Source organism: Microcaecilia unicolor, chromosome 6 (genome assembly GCF_901765095.1).
Source record: "Microcaecilia unicolor chromosome 6, aMicUni1.1, whole genome shotgun sequence".
NCBI classification, from domain to species: Eukaryota; Metazoa; Chordata; class Amphibia; order Gymnophiona; family Siphonopidae; genus Microcaecilia; species Microcaecilia unicolor.
Genome location: NC_044036.1, coordinates 53,715,285 through 53,736,088, shown reverse-complemented (window position 1 = coordinate 53,736,088; position 20,804 = coordinate 53,715,285). Strand labels below are relative to the sequence as shown.

General features: G+C 45.4%; 1 protein-coding gene across 1 annotated transcript in view; it reads left to right on the top strand.

Annotated features, from left to right (window-relative positions):
• Positions 1-20,804, top strand: part of PIGK (phosphatidylinositol glycan anchor biosynthesis class K) — a 274,884-nt gene that overhangs the window by 49,894 nt on the left and 204,186 nt on the right. The window lies entirely within an intron of this gene.

The window sequence follows — 20,804 nt, the reverse complement described above, 5'->3', positions numbered from 1 at the left end:
GCTTATTCTATAACTTGCCAATTAATGTTTCAAATTAGATTTCTGTGGTTTAATGATACACTGGAATTGAGATTTTCTAATATTGTTAATATTGTAATGTGGGATATAAATGCTATAAATAAATAAATCATAAAGAAACAGGGTGCATCTGAACCTGAAATATACAAGCCAAGTATTAGTTTGTCATCCATTGTAAAATAAACAAGGCTTAATGACAATTAATGTTTTGCTTAACTTCTTGCTTTCTCTAGGACTAATTTTATAAAAGAGGTGCCTATGTAAAAAGTCCAAAATGGCATAATCAAAAAGTACTTGCAACAATAGAGAAATTAGTGTTGATTATTCAAGGACCAAAATAAAGGCGTGATGATACTTTATTATTTAAAAAAAAAATCAACTAGCAGTCTCTCCTATCTCTTTATTGGTCCAGTGTATATTTGGATATTCTTGGAGGCTATTCTATAAAGAAAACATAGGTACCTATAAAACTTTATAATATAGTCTTAGAACATCCCCAGAAGATGGTCTAAATTTGTGTGTTCTCTTCCTCAGCTCTACTCAAACCATACTTCCAGTAGCATTCATGCACAGGTCACATAAAAATAGGCACACATTTTGTGCGTAGATGTAGTTTGCCTTCTTCGTTTAGGGTGGGGGCTAGTATTAAGGAGTTCAGATTATTTAGTTACCTACTTACTGAGATTTATTAACCACCTTTATGAAGAGATTCGCCCAAGGCGGTATACAGCAGGTACAGCTTGTTATAAAACTTACAATTTTGTTAACAACATACAGTAGTGAAATGATCAAACATAAGCATTAATATAATCAATGATGGCAAATTGAATCCTAGAAATAAGAGTAATATGATATATAGGGGGTCTCTTACTAAGGTGTGCTAGATTTTAGCTCACGCTGAAAATTAGCTGGCGCTAAACACTGAGATGCTCATATGGGCATCTCAGCATTTTTGCCAGCTGATTTTCAGTGTGAGCTAAAGGTGCTAGTGCACCTTAATAAAAGACCCCCTTAGTATCAGAAATATATACATTAAAACTTCACAGAACAGTCATAAAATATGATAAATATCAACAGAGTGCGAAAGATACTGAGGTTGTAGTTGTGTTTGAGTGTTCTTGTCTGTGTACTTTTCTTTTTAAATTGGAGTTCCTAATATATATTTTTTTTAAATTGTCCACCCCTCTGATCTGCATGTCAGATGAACAGTATGTGAAATACAATAAACAATACACCGTAATAGGCAGTATAGAAAGCACAGTCATATAACATAGATATGATAGTCACATTGTCAACAGAATACAAATGAAACAAGTGACACACTTGAATAGGCACTCATTAGAATAATTAAAGATATGATGCTCATAATATCAGTATGATACTGTGAAACATCTTAATAGGCAGCAGAGGATGTAAATCCAATTGAGATTTATATATGAACAAGTAAGGTAGGACAACATCATTGGGATAAATAGATGGGTGCTAAATTGAAGCCAAATTATAGAAACATAGAAATATGACCGCAGATAAATGCCAAATGGCCCATCCAGTCTACCCATCCTCCATGACCCTTAACTCCTACTTTTCCTATGGGATCCCACGTGCTTAAACTCTGAAACAGTCCTCGTCTCCACAACCTTCACCGGGAGGCCATCCTATGCTTCCACCACCCTTTCTATAAATGAATACTTTCTTAGATTCCTCCTAAGCCTGTTTCCTGTTAACTTCATCATATGCCCCCTCATTCTAGAGTTTTCCTTTATTTGAAAAAGGCTCTCTTCCTGTACATTGATGCCACTGAGATGCATGTTGAGGTTCATAAGCCTGTCCTTATATGTTTTATGTCCAAGGCTGCTTACCAGTTTTGTAGCTGCACTCTGGACCAACTATATCTTGTTTATATCTTTCCTTAGGTGCAATCTCAGAATTGCACACAGTACTCTAAATGGGGCCTGACCAGAGTCCTTATGGCTTTGACTGTCACTTTTTTTTTTAACCTATTTGGCCACTTTAAGGTCATCAGACAATCTCCCCCATTTCCATTTCTTCCTTTGTACACAGAAGCACTTCACCCTTATATTGTACCATTCCCTCGGATTCTTGTGATCCAAGTGCATGACCCTGCATTTTTTAGCATTAAATCTTAGTTGCCAAATATTAGACCATTCCTCAAGCTTTGCTATGTCCTTCCTCATGTCATCCACACCCTCCGGGGTGTCCACCCTGTTGCAGAGTTTGGTATCCACAAAGAGACAAACCTTACCAGACAACCCTTCCGCAATATCACTCACAAAGATGTTAAAAAGAGCCAGCCCTAGGATTGATCCTTGCAGTACTCCACTGATAACATCCTTATCTTCAGAGCAAGCTCCATTTACCACTACCCTCTGGCTCTTTCCGTTCAACCAATTTTTAACCCAGTCAGTTACTCTAGGTCCCATACCAAGGGAACTCAGTTTATTTATGAGTCGCCTGTGTGGAAACATGTCAAAGGCTCTGCAAGTTGGATAAGGTATGAGGAACTGGTCTTAGTTACAGAGTATGTGGCAAGCTAGTCCAGTTTGCTGAGTGACTAGATCGTTGCCACATGTATTAAAAGCTTGGGAGAAAAGCCAAGCTTTTATCTGCTTTCTGAAGTAGAGTCGTCTTGAGTTAGCATAGCCCCTCTTGGAGAGATTCCAGAGTGTGGGAACTACTCCTGCGAGGGCTCCCAGGCAGGTGTCACATCATGTAATTTTGTTTGAGAAGGGTACAGATAATGATGATCCTTAAGAGGATCTTAGAAGCCTCAAAGGTGTATAGAGGGCTAATTTGTACCTTAGATACACTGGCCCATTTAGTCTGAGGATCTTCTCCCAAGCTTTTAATACGTGTGGCGACTGACTCACTCAGTATTCTGGACTAGCTTCCCACATACTCTGTAACCAAGACCAGTTCCTCATACTTTATTTAACTGCACATATAATTTGGCTTCAGTTTATCTGACGTGCAAGTCAGATCGGTGGACAGGCAGTTTTTCATGAAGGGTGTGATGTGGCCACACACTTGTACCCCTCTATCAATTGTGCTGCCCCCTGAATTAGTTGGCACTGGTGCATACCCTTTTGGGTTTTACCAATGTACAGGGTGTTAGTCTAGTTGTGACATTATGATTCCATAGTCCACTGTGGTCAGACTTGTCAATATATGGAGACAGATTTCATAATTGTTGCAGGTGATAGAAATAGCTTTTAAAGGTTGTTTGAATTTGTGGGATCAAAATACATGAGATGTCTAGCAGTATCCCAAGCTGTTAGGAGAGTTCATACTTCCCAAATGGCATTTTGAAGTCTGGTATCTGTCCATTTGGTTAGGGATCCGCAGAATCTCTGTTTTACTTGAGTTCAAAATTGGTTGTTTTTGCCCATTCCTGATTAGTGGTGGAGAGTGAATTTACTGCTTTTCCCCTCAGATGGGTATTGATTATCACACACTTACACTCATTTTATTGCTCAGCCCTACCCTTCTTTCCAGGCCTGCCACCACCAGCTTCAATCTTCCCACCTGCTAAGTTGTAGATGCAGCAGGGTTACACAACAATATATTTTCAACTTTTGTATTCCTCCTTAGCATCCGATTAGTAACATAATAATTTATTTATAGGAACATCTCATTGTAGCCTATCCAACTGTTACAAGATTGGAATGCTTAGTGTGTGTGTATGTAGTGTGGATATTGTGCTGTACATGCATGGTTTTGCATGTTAAAATGTACTCCCTTTAGTAATGCTGGAACTGGTGGTAGGTACTGTAGTCCTGACCATCATCTGATCTCTGAGGAGTCCTGTTGATTAGAATTTGGAATGCAGTAGCATGTACTCATAATCCTGATAAAGTGATGGGGTTAATATAAGCTTCCTCAGCAATTATCCGTGCTCATTCTAAGGTAAACAACTTTTCATTCTTTTTTTAACTCTGTTCACTTGCATGCTGTTTTGTACATGCATTTTTCAGAACCGTAAACTTCTAAATTAGGTACAGAAATGTGTTTTAATATTCAGGTTTATCTAAGAACAGGTCACCATTCTATTTATAGAAAACTAGTAAAAGAGGCCCGTTTCAGAGCAAATGAAACGGGCGCTAGCAAGGTTTTTGTCGCCAACACCCCCCCCTCCCTCCCTGGCCAACCCCTTCGTTGTTCTGCCATTGCTCCGCCCCCAACGCCATGATGTTTGACGCGAGGACGGGGCCCGGAGCGATTTCCCCCCCCCCCCCGCCTCCCTCCCTGCCAACCCCTTCGTTGTTCTGCCATTGCTCCGCCCTCGAGGGCGGGGCATGGAGCGATTTTGGTGGCTTCACCACCACGAACCTTCGAACCTTTTTGAAGGAAGTCAGGGCTTGGCTTCACTGACGTCAGTGTCCTCAGAACGTTGAGGGTGAGTTTTATTATAGTAGATGGTATTGCATGATTTTGATTGTTTTGGAACATTTAGCACTGTTTTTTTTAGTCTTGTTGCAAAAGAAATGTACCGTTTGAGTATTCTCTATGCAAATGTAATGATTCTGCAGAGCTAATGAAGTAACTTGGCTCAGGTTATAACATCCTGAGTGCAGGCATAAAAGAGTTAAGAAGAGCTGCTTTTGAAAAGTACTGAATATTCCATTGATTTCAGCTAAAGGCCAGCTGTTCAACTCTGCTGCCCCTCTGACTGTGCAGGCAGCTTAGCCGTACTTTTGGATGACATGCTGTAGATTTTCTCACCAAACAGCCCACACAGACATATTTTGTGCTAGCACATGAATTAGTACAAATCAGATGTTCCTGGAAGCACTAATCCTATTCCAGTATGTATCTAAATGTATTGCACAGTCTGACATATTCGGTGAATAATGATATTAATGTTTGAATATTGGTACACAGAGAAATTTTGATAAGGTTCTGTTTGTAAAAAAAATTTTTTTAACACTTGTACATTTTGAAACCTTTTTATGGTGTGAAAACTGGAAAGGGACTGATCAAGACCGAATAGGGTGGTCAGACACAAACAGGCGGTGGCTTGGCACTGTTTTGAGGATGGGGTGTATGGAAATAGGGGGAAAGGGTAGGTAGGATAGAAGAGAGTGGGTGAATTTGGGGGTTTTGGTTAGATTAGAACTGGTTTGAACAATGTTAGGTAGAAGAGGGTGGGAGGAAGGAGCATGAACATATGGATAGGGCTCATGGTTGCTTAGGGGATGGTGTTTTGAGCAGAGACTTGGAGCTGGTAAAAGGGGACACTGCTAGTGATTACAGTCATCATTTTTGCTTACTGTTCTGCCTGCTATCTTTTCTTCTGACTCTCCTGATTGCTCTGGTTAGTAGGGATTGCAAGTTTGGTGATGTTGTCCAAATCATTTTCTTTGTCTTTGCGCTGCTCATCTCATCTCAATGGGTTGTGCATTCATCTCATTCCAAAGGGGAAGGTCTGTATCTCTGCAGAATAGGATCAACATGTGGGTTGACTGCTGCTGCAGCTTTTTTTCAGATGCCACAGTTCAAAAGGGAACTCTTGGAATATTAGCTCCTGCAGAAGCCAAAATGGTTTGTTTTTGGTTAAGCTGTGACTATAGAGAGCTGCATAATCTGGTATCAAACTCCTGCAGCTCAAGGATGATTCATCAAAACTTGAAGTTAATATTTTATCCTTGCAATATTAGCTCCTGCACACACCGACTACTGTATGACTTTAATGTGGGTTGTTTTTTGTCAAGCTATGACTATAGAGTACTGCAAAGTATGGTATCTGATTAAAGCGACTCTGTGTGCACAAGGAAATAAAGTACCTCAGTGGCACACTTTCAGCCCTCCTAGTTTCTGCTGTGCTCTAGTGTGTAAGCTTCATCCTTGTCTTGAAGAATGCAGGCAGTAATTTTACCATTGGGTTAGAGAAAGGGTCAGCATAGTGACCTCAGTGGAGGTTTTCTCCATACTGGAATGTTATGGTGTTTGTACTGCTTCACCCATCTCCACAGGCAGGTATGTGCCCAAATCACTACACAGTCAGTTGATCTGATAAGAGGCTGGATACACTTCGACTACAACAGCATGGTTTGGAAGGCCACTTTACGCGAGATTTTACTTACTGAAATGCACATTATCTATAAAATTCTTTTTTGGAGGGGGGAGAGGGGGAGTAAAATGGGAGATATTCCAGTTAAGTAAAATAAAATAAAAGTGTGGGTAATTTGTGCTCATTGCTTGGATACAAGATGAACTCCATGTGAATCCAAACGAACAACCCTTACTAACCTCATGGTTATCACAGAAGGACGAGAAGCATGGAAAACAGTGTTCAAATCCCATTGAAGCTCCTTACGTTCTTGGGCATCACTATATCCTGCATTGCCTCAAGTACAAGCTTAAATTATAAGCCCTCCAAGGACAGGGAAATACTTACCATACCTGACTGTAACTTGTCTTGAACTACTGAGAAAGGTATGAGCTAAAACAAGAAAAAAAATTAGTTCATCAACTTGGCATCTAAGAGTGGTCAGTCGGGGTATCTTTGGAGGATGCTTGAGTTATCTCAGCCTTTATTTTTCTTAATGTCCAGGAGAAAGCTAGTGGTTAGTGCAGGGAAGCCAGAGTTCTAATTCTGCTTCTCCTACTAACTCTTTGAGACCTCGGGCAAGTCACTTCACCCTCCTTTAGATCAGGATTTAGTTCACACCTTACTCAGTAGTTCAAGGTAAGTGATATTCAGTACAATAGGTATTTTCATGTCCCCGGAAGACTTTCAAGTTTGTACCTGGGCTAGTGGAGGGTGAAGGTGTATCAGTGGAATTTGAGCCTTCCCTTGATCTCAGTCTGCTGCTTCTAACTATTCGGTTACTCCTCCAGGTTCCTTCTCAGGTAGAATTTAGATTGTAATTCCACTTGGGACAGGGAAGTAACTTGTGTACCTAACTTAATTTATTTACTTATTTGGATTTTGCTCACACCTTGCCTTGAACTTAGATTTGAAAAGGTAAGCAATTCTCAAATTAAAATCCAAATACTCTATCTGGCTATGTATGCATTTCATATGTATTACGTTTCATATTTATTTTCAAATCCTTGTTTTATAGAATCACAACCAATGAAATAAATGGAATATCAAAATAGAAAAATGAATAGGAAAATCATCTCCTGTTGTTTATAAAGGCTGTGTTGTAGTGCAAGGCTTCGATAGGTTAGGCATGTGATCAGATAGAGAAAGTTTCTGATTTCTGTCATGAAACTGAGGAAGACTTTGAAAAGGCGTTACACTTGCATGTGGTAATGTCTCATGTTTGTGATTAAATGATTCATATGACTTTTCTCTGGAATCAAAGCTATGCTTTTGCGAAGGTTACATCTGAGCCCTACTTCCCAAGAGAACTGAATCCAGTTGCTGATCCAAATTGCTTGTTAAAACCTACACATTATGCATAATGGCTCAATTGTCAGATAGAGACTTCTTTTATATTAATACCCAACAGGATCTGATTATACGTGGCTGAAAGCATTAGCTTTTTTCCCCAAGTAGTAGCAATAGTGATAGATATGATAATGTAACATTTGGCGATGTTATAGTTTATTTGAACTGCAGCTGACCCCAAAACTTTGCAGTATTCATTATGAAAGCGATCCTGCTGAAGGAAACAAAGCCTCTTTATTTCAGCAATGGGTTTTGTGATTATTTTCTAGAAACTAAAGAACCTGGGTACAAACAGCTTGTGCCTAAGAATGTTTACTTAAAGATTAAAAGTCATTATCCATCTGTTTACTGTTTTGACCTGTTTCAGCCCATTGTTAGATAATACATAGAAATAAAACAGAACAAAAAAAAAAAAGAAAGAAAATAAGATGATGCCTTTTTATTGGTCTAACTTAATTCAGTTTAGGATTAGCTTTCAAAGGCAATACTTTTGTCAGATCCGAAAAATACACCTCACACTGATTACACCATATATTTGCTGGATTTTGTTGGTAGAGACCTAAAGTGTAGATTTTGTTTCAGTCAATTAACTGGTTGAATTAACTGTTTGCTGTTTTAATCATTTATTCTTGTGAACCAGCAGTTTATGCTGTGAAGGTATTTCAAAGCTGCTACAAAAGATTTTTTTTTCAACTCAGCCTGTTCCTTGCTGTAGACTTTAGGAAAGTTGGCAATTAACATAGCCTTTCCCAATTCATTTTTGCCAATTACCAAATTAGGAAATGCAAATAAAAATATTAAAACAAAAGAACCACCCCAAAAGAAATAGCTCTTCCCCAATGAACCTAATTATTCCTCCTAAGCATGTATGAAGTGTCAGGTTTTTTCTCTGTTTTCTCTGACAATAAACTTCTCTTTGACTCCTTAACAGGTTCTTAAACATAAACCCCCAAATTTTATATATGGCACTTTAACTTGTGCGCACTAATTTGGCCGCATGGCCAACCTGCACATACAACTTAATTGATTAACAAGCGCCGATAATTGGTATTTAACAACATGTGTTTTAACCTCCAACACAATTTATTTTTCACAATCCTTCTTTGCCTTCCTTATCAGTGCTTTGCATTTGACTTGCCATTCCTTATGCTGTTTCATATCAATTTCAGTCAGATCCTTCTTTCATTTTCTAAAGGATTTTCTTTTAGCTCTAATAGCTTCCATCACCTCACTTTTTAACCATGCTGACTGTCGTTTGCCCTTCCTACCTCCTTTTTTAATGCAGTCTGGTCTTCCAGGATGGTATTTTTGAACAGCATCCACGCCAGATGTAAATTTTGACATTTGTAGCTGCACGGCTCAAAATTTTTTTTTTTTTTTTTGGCCGTTCTCATTTTATCATAATCTCCTTTCTGAAAGTTAAATGGTAATGTATTGGATTTTCTGTGTGTACTTACTCCAGAGCTGATATCAAATCTGATCATATTATGATCACTGTTATTAGTTAAGTTTACAAAACATTTAAGTCTTTGAGAATACTGAACTTTCCAGAAGTATTAACAGTTACTCAAATATTTTTGGTTAGTTTGAATTTGACACAAATATTGGAAAATTTCAACAGATGAAGTAACATAGTAGATGACGGCAGAAAAAGACCTGCACGGTCCATCCAGTCTGCCTAACAAGATAATTTCACGTGTGCTACTTTTTGTGTATACCTTACCTTGATTTGTATCTGCCATTGTCAGGGCACAGACCATATAAGTCTGCCCAGCACTAGCCCCGCCTCCCAACCACCAGCCCCACCTCCCACCACCGGCTCTGCCTCCCAATCTTGGCTAAGCTTCTGGGGATCACGGTAGTTTCCAGATGTACTCTTTTGGTAACAGGATAAAGATACTTTGTTGCATCTTTTCTTTAGATCTTCTGATTGTAATGTTTTAGGTTGGAAGATAGATATTGTTCTGGTCGTTTCTAAATGGGCACAAGCTAGGAGAAACTTCCTGCATATAGAAAACAAGTTATATCCTTGGGATCACTAATTACGGTTTCACATTTTTCTGAATCATCAGCCAGACCCTCCACAGAACCTCTAGCTCAGTTTTTCAGTTCCAAAATTTCCTCTCTCCGCATTTTAGTTTAATCTCAACCTACTCATCTTCTCTCTCCTTTTCTTTCTCATTCCCCATCCTCTTTTTCTTCTCCTGATGCCCTTCCCTCCTCTGTTTGTGCCTCCTTTAAGCCCCTTACTTTGGTTTCACTGTTAGTTAGACATGCAGATGAAACCCACTATGGGGTGAATTCTATATATGTTGCCGAAAAAGTGCTATTCTATACCTGTGCTTCAAGTTAGGTGTGGTTTATAGAATAGCGCTTATGCCTGGGAGTTGCGCCTCACTTTAGGCGTGGCCATTTGCACCAACTGAAAACTTGGTGCAAATGTATGCGCCTTCATTAGGCACATATACCCCCTTATTCTATAACAATGTGTGCAAATGCTAGGAATGCTCTCATTCCACCCATGGCCCTCCCATTTTCGTCCCGCCAATAATTGCTTGTTAGAAAGCCAATTATTGGCACTGATTAGCTTGTTATTTAATTAAAGTGCTCTCCCAAATTTGCACATGCAAATAATTAAAAAAAAATACCTTTATTGGAGAATGACACATGTAACATGAAAGAATGCAATGCATACAAAATAAATCATCCCACAAATTGCATAACATGGGATGGAAAAACAATAACAGAAACACTCTCGTCTTGTACATGAGTCACTCAATTTTGCTCTTTAATACCCCCTCAACCCTCCCCCTCCCCTCCCCATTCCTGTGGTGACCTAGGTAGGCGCCGGTTGCTTTTGCAGATGGTCCTGTGCCATCTTCCACATGTCCCAGTATTTCACCGCTATCCGCCCCATGGAGTGGAGTAATCTGGCCAGTTCCCAAGAGGCCATCTGGGCCATCTGCAACATATTAGCCTTCCCACATATCTACATCCTCCCCTTCTCCACAAATCCCAAATGCTATAACCATACCCTGCAGGAAAATCGGGGTTCCGGATAAGCTCCAGAAAGGGCGATGCTCCCACAGCCCCCCCCCCCAGCCTTGAGCGCCACCAATCCCATGCCCTACGTAGCGGCTTTAGCAACTGTGACAAATGGCTCCCTGCACCCCGTGCATGCAAAACATTGTAGACTATGTAAGGGGAAGCTTCATGTTCCCTTAAACCTTCCGGTGCATATCTTCTCCCACCTGTGTGTAATTCATGCACCCATCGTAACGCAGTAGCGACATTGTAGAGGTGCAAATCTGGAAGGTTATTCCTCCCTGTACTCTGGAGCCCATCAATTTAGAATACCCTATGCGCGCCCTGTGATTTGCCCAGATAAAGGAGGTTATAATTCCTCTAAATGCCACTTCATCTTTCCTGACAACCCACAAAGGCATCATCTGAAGGGGGTATAATACTTTAGGCAACATCACCATCTTTACCAGGGCAACTCTGCCCAACAGGGACAGCGGGAGGTCTGTCCACCTAGAGCACAAGGATCGGATATTAGTTATCCGCTCTCTTACATTCTTATTGTACACCACCCCGTATCCAAATGGACGGACACCCCCAAGTACTTCAAGGGCCCCTTGGTCCATGCAAGAGGGAAAACGGCATGTTTCTGCAAGGGCAAGTCGAGGACAGCGCCATCACTTCAGATTTCTCAAAGTTAATCTTAAGGCCCAAAAAATAGCCAAACTGTTGGATTAGCTCCACTAGAGCAACTATATCTGAAGATGCATGTTCTAGAAAAAGCAACATGTCATCAGCAAACAAATTCATCTTGCATTCCAGGGCTCCTAGCTTTATACCTCGTATAGCAGCAGTTTGACGGATCTTGCATGCCAAAGGTTCAAGTGATAGGACAAACAACATTGGAGATAGTGGGCATCCCTGTCTTGTTCCCCGTTCTAGCGTAAAAGAAGCTGTAGGTTTCTCATTCACTAAAATTTGCACCGTGGGGTTAGAGTACAATGCCCGTATTCCCATAAGGAAATCACCCATAATTCCAAATTGTGGTAGGACCCAGAATAAGTAATAAAAAACAAAAAGCAGTGGAGACATTCTATGATCGAGAAGCTTGTCCACCCCCTGGGGCATAAATCACTTCGGTGTAGTTTCGTTTGGGTGAGTTTATACTCTGAGATCTCTCCACCATTATATAAAATATTTCAACAGTTGTTGATTGGATTCTGGATCATATTTTCTCTTATTTTCTCCTTCCTTATTATATCCTGGTTCTTTAGTGATTTTAGTTTATTGTTACCAGAGGTGGTTTTTGGGATAGATCATTTCTTATGACTTTTAGGATGGCAGAAGCTGGTCAGTGAAGGTACGGAGCTCCCCAGCAGATGTAAAAACCAGAGAGCAATTATCATGCACCTGCCGTACCTTTGCTGGGTACTGGAACGCGAACTTGATCCCTCTGTTAAATAGCTGGGTACAAAATGGCGCCAAGGCTCTCCGTTGCTCAGATACCTTGAGGGGAGTAATCTTGAAATAGTAACAATCTGGTACCTTTGTAATCCAAAGTACGTGTTTTCTTAATTCCAAAATTCGGGCTTTCACAGCATAGTTAAGATATCGAGCTATGATTGGACTCGGCTTTACTCCCTCCTCTCTTCTGTTCTCGATGCGATGAGCTCTTTCTAGGTGCGCTGGGCCCACCTCTGCGGGTAAAACCACTGCCTCAGGTATACAGCGCTCTGCTATCTCCTTCAGGTCTGTATCTTTGAGGGCTTCTGGCAAGCCAATTATGCGGATATTATTGCGCCTCCCTCTGTTCTCCTGATCTTCGACTCTCTCCGCCATTTGCTTATGCTGTTCTTCCAAGGCCCCCAATCGGTCCTCCAATGATTGAATGCGGTCCTCCTGGCGGATATGCATTGCTCAGCCTGCTGCATGCGCACCAAGTGTCCCGCCACCGAGTCCTTCAGTTCCTCCAGGGAGATATGTAGTTTGGCCAACTTCTCGTCCAGCAAACTAGACATATGCCTTACAGAGATGCTAATATTGTCCTCAGGGGCATGGGAAGCCAGGGACTCTCATTGTTGCGCCGCCATCTTGCGCGCTGCACTCACCACTTGCTCTTTCCCCGCTTTCGCCGATCGCGTTGGCATACCAAGGCACTCCCGGCTCACAAAACCCCCTTAGAGTTGATCACTGTTTTTTCAGCTACGTATTTATCGTAATCATTCCGTGATTTGTAATGGGGAGGGATATTTCTCACGACAGGAGCGGAGCCGAGCTTGTAGGCGTCCGTTCAAGTCTCTGCCATCACGTGACCCCCCCCCCCCCTGCACATGCAAATTTTGGCAACTTTTATAGAATTATGGGGCACGTGTGTACTTGATCCCATCCCTTCTATTTGGCTGAGATATCCCATCTTCCATCGGTCCTTTCCATGGTCAACTAGAAGAAAAGCCTAAGATTGCCTATGGAAAGGACCAATGGAAGAAGGCCGATTTGGAAAACAGCTCTTGTCCATCCTATTCTAAAGAAGCCTTCTCTCGATCCCTCCATTCCCAGTCACTACTGTCCTGGGTCAAATTTGTGCTTCTAAGGTCCTACAAAAAGTTGTTTTTCAGCAGTTATTCTCATTTGTTGAAAAACCCTCTTGCCTTTTACCCCAGACAGTCAGGATATAGGGCATACTATAGTACTGGATTCATCCTTGAAAGTGTAAGTGAAATTCACGCACAGTTGGACAAAAGTCACTGCACACTTGCCATCTTTTTAGACCTCTCCGCTTATCAATCACACTTTTTTCATATCACACATCACCTCTCTAGGGATTTCTGGGACAGTTCTACAATAGTTCTTTCATTTCTTTCCTGTAGTACATTTAAGGTAATAATTTATTCCTGAGTCTACTCCCCAAGCCCTACGCTGTGGTGTCCCACAAGGCAGTGATCACTTAACATCAGCCCTTTTCTCCGAGGACAAGCAGGCTGCTTGTTCTCACTGATGGGTGACGTCCACGGCAGCCCCTCCAATCGGAAACTTCACTAGCAAAGGCCTTTGCTAGTCCTCGCGTGCTCATGTGCACCGCGCATGCGCGGCCGTCTTCCCGCCCGAACCGGCTCGTGTTCGTCAGTCTTCTTTTGTCCGCGCTCGGTATGGTCGTGTTTTCGCCGTGTCGGGCCCCGCAAAGTCGACCTCGCGCGTTCGTCGTGTGTTTTCGAAAGAGAAAAATTAATAATCCATTCTGTGTGGGAAAAGACTCTTGGTCTTTTCTTTCCCCGCTATTTCCAGCTTTCGCCCCGGTAAGTTTTCTTTCGTCGTCGGGGTAGGCCACTTTAGGCCTCGGGTAGAAGTTTTTCTTCCCCTTGTTTTTCGGTGCCTTTTCCGCCATTTCGACTTTTGATCTCGCCGGCGTGATTTTTCCGCCCATGACATCGAAGTCTACCAGCGGCTTCAAGAAGTGCACCAGTGCGCCCGGTCATCTCGCTCACTGACAGGCACGCGTCGTGTCTTCAGTGCTTGGGGGCTGGGCACCGCCCGCAGGCCTGTAGTTTGTGTTCCCTTTTGCAAAAGCGGACTCAGGTAGCGAGATTGGCCCAGTGGAATGTTTTGTTCTCGGGCTCTTCGTCGGCATCGGCACTGGGGGTATCGAGTGCATCGACGTCTTCAGCGTCCAGAGCTTCATCCTCGGCCGCCAGTGCATCGAGTGCATCGAGGCATCGGCCCTCTGCATCGGCGCCGAGACATCGGATAGCTGCATCGACGTCGGTGGTACCGGGACCCTCGTCTGCTGATGTCGTCGGACGGTGGTGCTTCGTCTGGAGTGCAGGTGAGGGCTGTCCATTCCCCTGCTGGTGGCGGTGAGCCTTCGGGTGGGTCTCCCCCTACCCTGAGGGCTCCTGCGGTACAGCCCCCCCGAGACCGACCTCCTTCGGCCTCGGCCCCGAGGAAGCGACGACTGGATTCTTCGTCCTCCTCGTCGTTGCCGGGAAGCTCCGGTGACATGCTTCGTTCCAAGAAATCGAAGAAGCATCGTCATCGGTCTCCTTCCCGGGTCGGCACCGAGAGCTCTGGGTCGCCGAGGGAGTCGGCACCCACCAGGCATCGGCACCGAGAGGACCGCTCACCCTCTGTTCAGGAGGTGTCGATGCGCTCCACTCTGGACATCCCGGAACAGCCTCCACGCCCGGAACAGGTTCTGACGTCGACGCCTGCATCTACCTCCATGCCTTTCTCTGCAGCCGCTCTGAACGAGAGCCTCCGGGCCGTTCTCCCAGAGATTCTGGGAGAGCTGTTGCGCCCTACCCCTCCGGTACCGGCGGTGCTTGCGCCACCGGTACCGGTCGAGCGTGGCGCCGGCTGGCCCATCGCCCGAGGTGAGGTCTCCGGCGTCGGTACCGCGTGCGGTACCGGCTGCCGCCGCCTCCCAGGAGGGCTCCCCGACTACGTCGGCGGAGGGAGCTTCGCCGATGCGGGCGAGGGAGTCTACCTCTCGACGCCCCCATTGTGGACGTGGCTCCACAGAGTCGAGTCGGGCACGGTTGCAGACACAGGTCCGTGAACTTGTGTCTGACACCGAGGGTGAGGCCTCGTGGGAAGAGGAAGAAGACCCCAGATATTTCTCTGACGAGGAGTCTGAGGGTCTTCCTTCCGATCCCACTCCCTCTCCTGAGAGACAGCTTTCTCCTCCCGAGAGTCTGTCTTTTGCTTCCTTTGTCCGGGAGATGTCTACGGCCATCTCCTTCCCGGTGGTTGTGGAGGACGAGCCCAGGGCTGAAATGTTTGAGCTCCTGGACTATCCTTCTCCACCTAAGGAAGCGTCCACTGTACCCATGCACCATGTCCTAAAAAAGACATTGCTGGCGAACTGGACCAAGCCTTTAACTAATCCCCACATCCCCAAGAAGATCGAGTCCCAGTACCGGATCCATGGGGACCCAGATCTGATGCGCACTCAGTTGCCTCATGATTCTGGAGTTGTGGATCTGGCCCTAAAGAAGGCTAAGAGTTCTAGGGAGCATGCTTCGGTGCCCCCGGGCAAGGACTCTAGAACCTTAGACTCCTTTGGGAGGAAGGCCTACCATTCCTCTATGCTCATGGCCAAAATTCAGTCCTACCAGCTCTACACGAGCATACACATGCGGAACAATGTGCGGCAGTTGGCGGGCTTGGTTGATGCGCTCCCCCCTGAGCAAACCAAGCCTTTTCAGGAGGTGGTCAGGCAGCTGAAGGCGTGCAGAAAATTCCTGGCCAGAGGGGTGTATGACACCTTTGATGTTGCGTCCAGGGCCGCTGCTCAAGGTGTGGTGATGCGCAGGCTCTCATGGCTGCGTGCCTCCGACCTGGAGAATAGAATCCAGCAGCGGATTGCGGACTCGCCTTGCCGTGCGGATAACATTTTTGGAGAGAAAGTTGAACAGGTGGTAGAGCAGCTCCACCAGCGGGACACCGCATTCGACAAGTTCTCCCGCCGGCAGCCTTCAGCATCTACCTCTACAGGTAGAAGATTTTTCGGGGGAAGGAAGACTGTTCCCTACTCTTCTGGCAAGCGTAGGTACAATCCTCCTTCTCGACAGCCTGCGGCCCAGGCTAAGCCCCAGCGCGCTCGCTCTCGTCAGCAGCGTGCGCCTCAGCAAGGCCCATCGGCTCCCCAGCAAAAGCAAGGGGCGAGCTTTTGACTGGCTCCAGCAGAGCATAGCCGACATCCAAGTGTCAGTGCCGGGCGACCTGCCAGTCGGAGGGAGGTTGAAAGCTTTTCACCAAAGGTGGCCTCTCATAACCTCCGATCAGTGGGTTCTCCAAATAGTCCGGCAAGGATACACCCTCAATTTGGCCTCAAAACCTCCAAATTGTCCACCGGGAGCTCAGTCTTACAGCTTCCAGCACAAGCAGGTACTTGCAGAGGAACTCTCCGCCCTTCTCAGCGCCAATGCGGTCGAGCCCGTGCCATCCGGGCAAGAAGGGCTGGGATTCTATTCCAGGTACTTCCTTGTGGAAAAGAAAACAGGGGGGATGCATCCCATCCTAGACCTAAGGGCCCTGAACAAATATCTGGTGAAAGAAAAGTTCAGGATGCTTTCCCTGGGCACCCTCCTTCCCATGATTCAGGAAAACGATTGGCTATGCTCTCTGGACTTGAAGGATGCCTACACACACATCCCGATACTGCCAGCTCACAGACAGTATCTGCGATTTCAGCTGGGCACACGTCACTTCCAGTACTGTGTGCTACCCTTTGGGCTCGCCTCTGCGCCCAGGGTGTTCAGAAAGTGCTTGGCTGTAGTAGCAGCGGCACTTCGCAGGCTGGGGGTGCACGTGTTCCCATATCTCGACGATTGGCTGGTGAAGAACACATCCGAGGCAGGAGCCCTGCAGTCCATGCAGATGACTATTCGCCTCCTGGAGCTACTGGGGTTTGTGATAAATTATCCAAAGTCCCATCTTCTCCCAGTGCAGAGACTCGAATTCATAGGAGCTCTGCTGGATTCTCGGACGGCTCGCGCCTATCTCCCAGAGACGAGAGCCAACAACTTGTTGTCCCTCGTCTCGCGGGTGCGAGCGTCCCAGCAGATCACAGCTCGGCAGATGTTGAGATTGCTAGGCCACATGGCCTCCACAGTTCATGTGACTCCCATGGCCCGCCTTCACATGAGATCTGCTCAATGGACTCTAGCTTCCCAGTGGTTCCAGGCTGCTGGGGATCTAGAAGACGTAATCCACCTGTCCACGAGTTTTCTCGAATCCCTGTATTGGTGGACGATTTGGTCCAATCTGACTCTGGGACGTCCCTTCCAAATTCCTCAGCCTCTAAAAGTGCTGACCACGGATGCGTCTCTCCTGGGGTGGGGAGCTCATGTCGATGGGCTTCACACCCAAGGAAGCTGGTCCCTCCAGGAACGCGATCTGCAGATCAATCTTCTGGAGTTGCGAGCGATCTGGAACGCTCTGAAGGCTTTCAGAGATCGGCTGTCCCACCAAATTATCCAAATTCAGACAGACAACCAGGTTGCCATGTACTACGTCAACAAGCAGGGGGGCACCGGATCTCGCCCCCTGTGTCAGGAAGCCGTCAGCATGTGGCTCTGGGCTCGCCGTCACGGCATGGTGCTCCAAGCCACATATCTGGCAGGCGTAAACAACAGTCTGGCCGACAGGTTGAGCAGGATTATGCAACCTCACGAGTGGTCGCTCAATTCCCGTGTAGTGCGACAGATCTTCCAGGTGTGGGGCACCCCCTTTGTAGACCTCTTCGCATCTCGAGCCAACCACAAAGTCCCTCAGTTCTGTTCCAGGCTTCAGGCCCACGGCAGATTGGCATCGGATGCCTTCCTCCTGGACTGGGGGGAGGGTCTGCTGTATGCTTATCCTCCCATACCTCTGGTGGGGAAGACTTTGTTGAAACTCAAGCAAGATCGAGGCACCATGATTCTGATTGCTCCTTTTTGGCCGCGTCAGATCTGGTTCCCTCTTCTTCTGGAGTTGTCCTCCGAAGAACCGTGGAGATTGGAGTGTTTTCCGACCCTCATCACACAGGACGAAGGGGCGCTTCTGCATCCCAACCTCCGGTCCCTGGCTCTCACGGCCTGGATGTTGAGAGCGTAGACTTTGCCTCTTTGGGTCTGTCAGAGGGTGTCTCCCGCATCTTGCTTGCTTCCAGGAAAGATTCCACTAAGAGGAGTTACTTCTTCCTGTGGAGGAGGTTTGCCGTCTGGTGTGACAGCAAGGCCCTAGATCCTCGCTCTTGTCCTACACAGACCCTGCTTGAATACCTTCTGCACTTGTCTGAGTCTGGTCTCAAGACCAACTCTGTAAGGGTTCACCTTAGTGCAATCAGTGCATACCATTACCGTGTGGAAGGTAAGCCGATCTCAGGACAGCCTTTAGTTGTTCGCTTCATGAGAGGTTTGCTTTTGTCAAAGCCCCCTGTCAAGCCTCCTACAGTGTCATGGGATCTCAATGTCGTTCTCACCCAGCTGATGAACCTCCTTTTGAGCCACTGAATTCCTGCCATCTGAAGTACTTGACCTGGAAGGTCATTTTCTTGGTGGCAGTTACTTCAGCTCGTAGAGTCAGTGAGCTTCAGGCCCTGGTAGCCCAGGCCCCTTACACCAAATTTCATCATAACAGAGTAGTCCTCCGCACTCACCCTAAGTTCTTGCCAAAGGTCGTGTCGGAGTTCCATCTGAACCAGTCAATTGTCTTGCCAACATTCTTTCCCCGTCCTCATTCCTGCCCTGCTGAACGTCAGCTGCACACATTGGACTGCAAGAGAGCATTGGCCTTCTATCTGGAGCGGACACAGCCCAACAGACAGTCCGCCCAATTGTTTGTTTCTTTTGATCCCAATAGGAGGGGAGTGGCTGTGGGGAAACGCACCATCTCCAATTGGCTAGCAGATTGCATTTCCTTCACTTACGCCCAGGCGGGGCTGGCTCTTGAGGGTCATGTCACGGCTCATAATGTTAGAGCCATGGCTGCGTCGGTAGCCCACTTGAAGTCAGCCTCTATTGAAGAAATTTGCAAAGCTGCGACGTGGTCATCTGTCCACACATTCACATCTCATTACTGCCTGCAGCAGGATACCCGACGCGACAGTCGGTTCGGGCAGTCAGTTCTTCAGAACCTGTTTGGGCTTTAGGATCCAACTCCACCCCCCGAGGGCCCTGTTTGTTCTGTTCCAGGCTGCACTCTCAGTTAGTTGGTAAATTTTTTAGGTCAATCTCAGTTATGTCCTCGCCGTTGCGAGGCCCAATTGACCATGGTTGTTGTTTTGAGTGAGCCTGGGGGCTAGGGATACCCCATCAGTGAGAACAAGCAGCCTGCTTGTCCTCGGAGAATACCTTCTACAGGTATGTAGCATTCGCTTTCTCCGAGGACAGCAGGCTGATTGTTCTCACAAACCCGCCCGCCTCCCCTTTGCAGTTGTGTCTTCCCTTGCTTTGTTTTGCTACATATGGGACTGACGAACACGAGCCGGTTCGGGCGGGAAGACGGCCGCGCATGCGCGGTGCGCATGAGCGCGCGAGGACTAGCAAAGGCCTTTGCTAGTGAAGTTTCCGATTGGAGGGGCTGCAGTGGACGTCACCCATCAGTGAGAACAATCAGCCTGCTGTCCTCGGAGAATACCTTCTACAGGTATGTAGCATTCGCTTTCAGTCCTGTCTGGATGCTGTGTCTCATTGGCTCACCTCACTCTGCATGGTTCTAATCCTGGCAAAACTGTTGCATGCTTAATCATCGGTCATTCCACTCTTCCCTCTTCAGATCTTCTACTTTTAGGCACATCCATCATGCCAGTCAACATTTTTTTGTTACCTTGGAGTGATGATTCACATTTCACACTACACATTTCTTCCCTTGTCAAATTGTGTTTCTACTCTCTTAGGCAACTTCGGTCTGTTTGGAAGTTGTTGAACTGTGAATTCTTCTATGCTCTTAATCTCTCCCTGTGTGTGTCTGAGCTTGACTATTGCAATAATAACTATGCTGATTCCATTCAGGCCTCCTTGAAGAAATTACAGTCACTGCAGAACACAACTATTTGGCTTGGTCTCCTATTTTCTTGGGGTTCATCACTGACTACCAGTTCTTTTTCAAATTCAACATAAGATTCTTCTCCTAGCCTTCAAAGCTTTTCGTTTTGGTCTCCCTCCCTATCTTGCATCCCATACCATTCCCTACTTTCCCCTCCACACTTTGCACTCTTTGAATGATCATCACATGGTCTTACCTGGCCCAGTGCTAGCTTGGCACAAGCACACTAGACAGCTTTTTATTTTCTTGCACCTGCCACATGGAATAAACCTCCCTTTTGAAATTTGAGCTGAATTCTCTCTCTCTGAATTTAAAGTTTACATTAAGACCTGGCTGTTTGGACAGGCATTTGGAACCCAGCAGAGTACTACGTCCCCAGTATTCTTCCCTCCCTATCTACTCTGTGTGGTCTTTTCCCTCTCTCTTGTCTGTTTCCCCCCTCCCTTGTCTGTTTCCACTTCAGGTTTGACGAGATTGCATGTTCTTCTCCTCTGTTTTCCTATCTGTGAAATGTAGTTCCTTTCTATCTGTATTTAGTGTGTGAACAGTTAAGTTCTGTTCTTAGCTGTAGTGGTACAGTAAATGTGAATAAAGAATAAAGCACAAAATAAAAATACCTTTCTTCTTTGGCATTTAAAAAAAAAATCAATTGAAGAGTTGTTCCTGAATAGAAATGTTTCATATGCCCACTTTATCGAGGAAGCAAAGTTCAATAAGTGTTTCCATAAAAGTGTGCTATATATTTGTACTTGGAAGTTCACATAAAAAAGAATCGGTAAGCAGCTTATGACCTGAAGTCTTTGAAATTATTTGCAACAAAGTC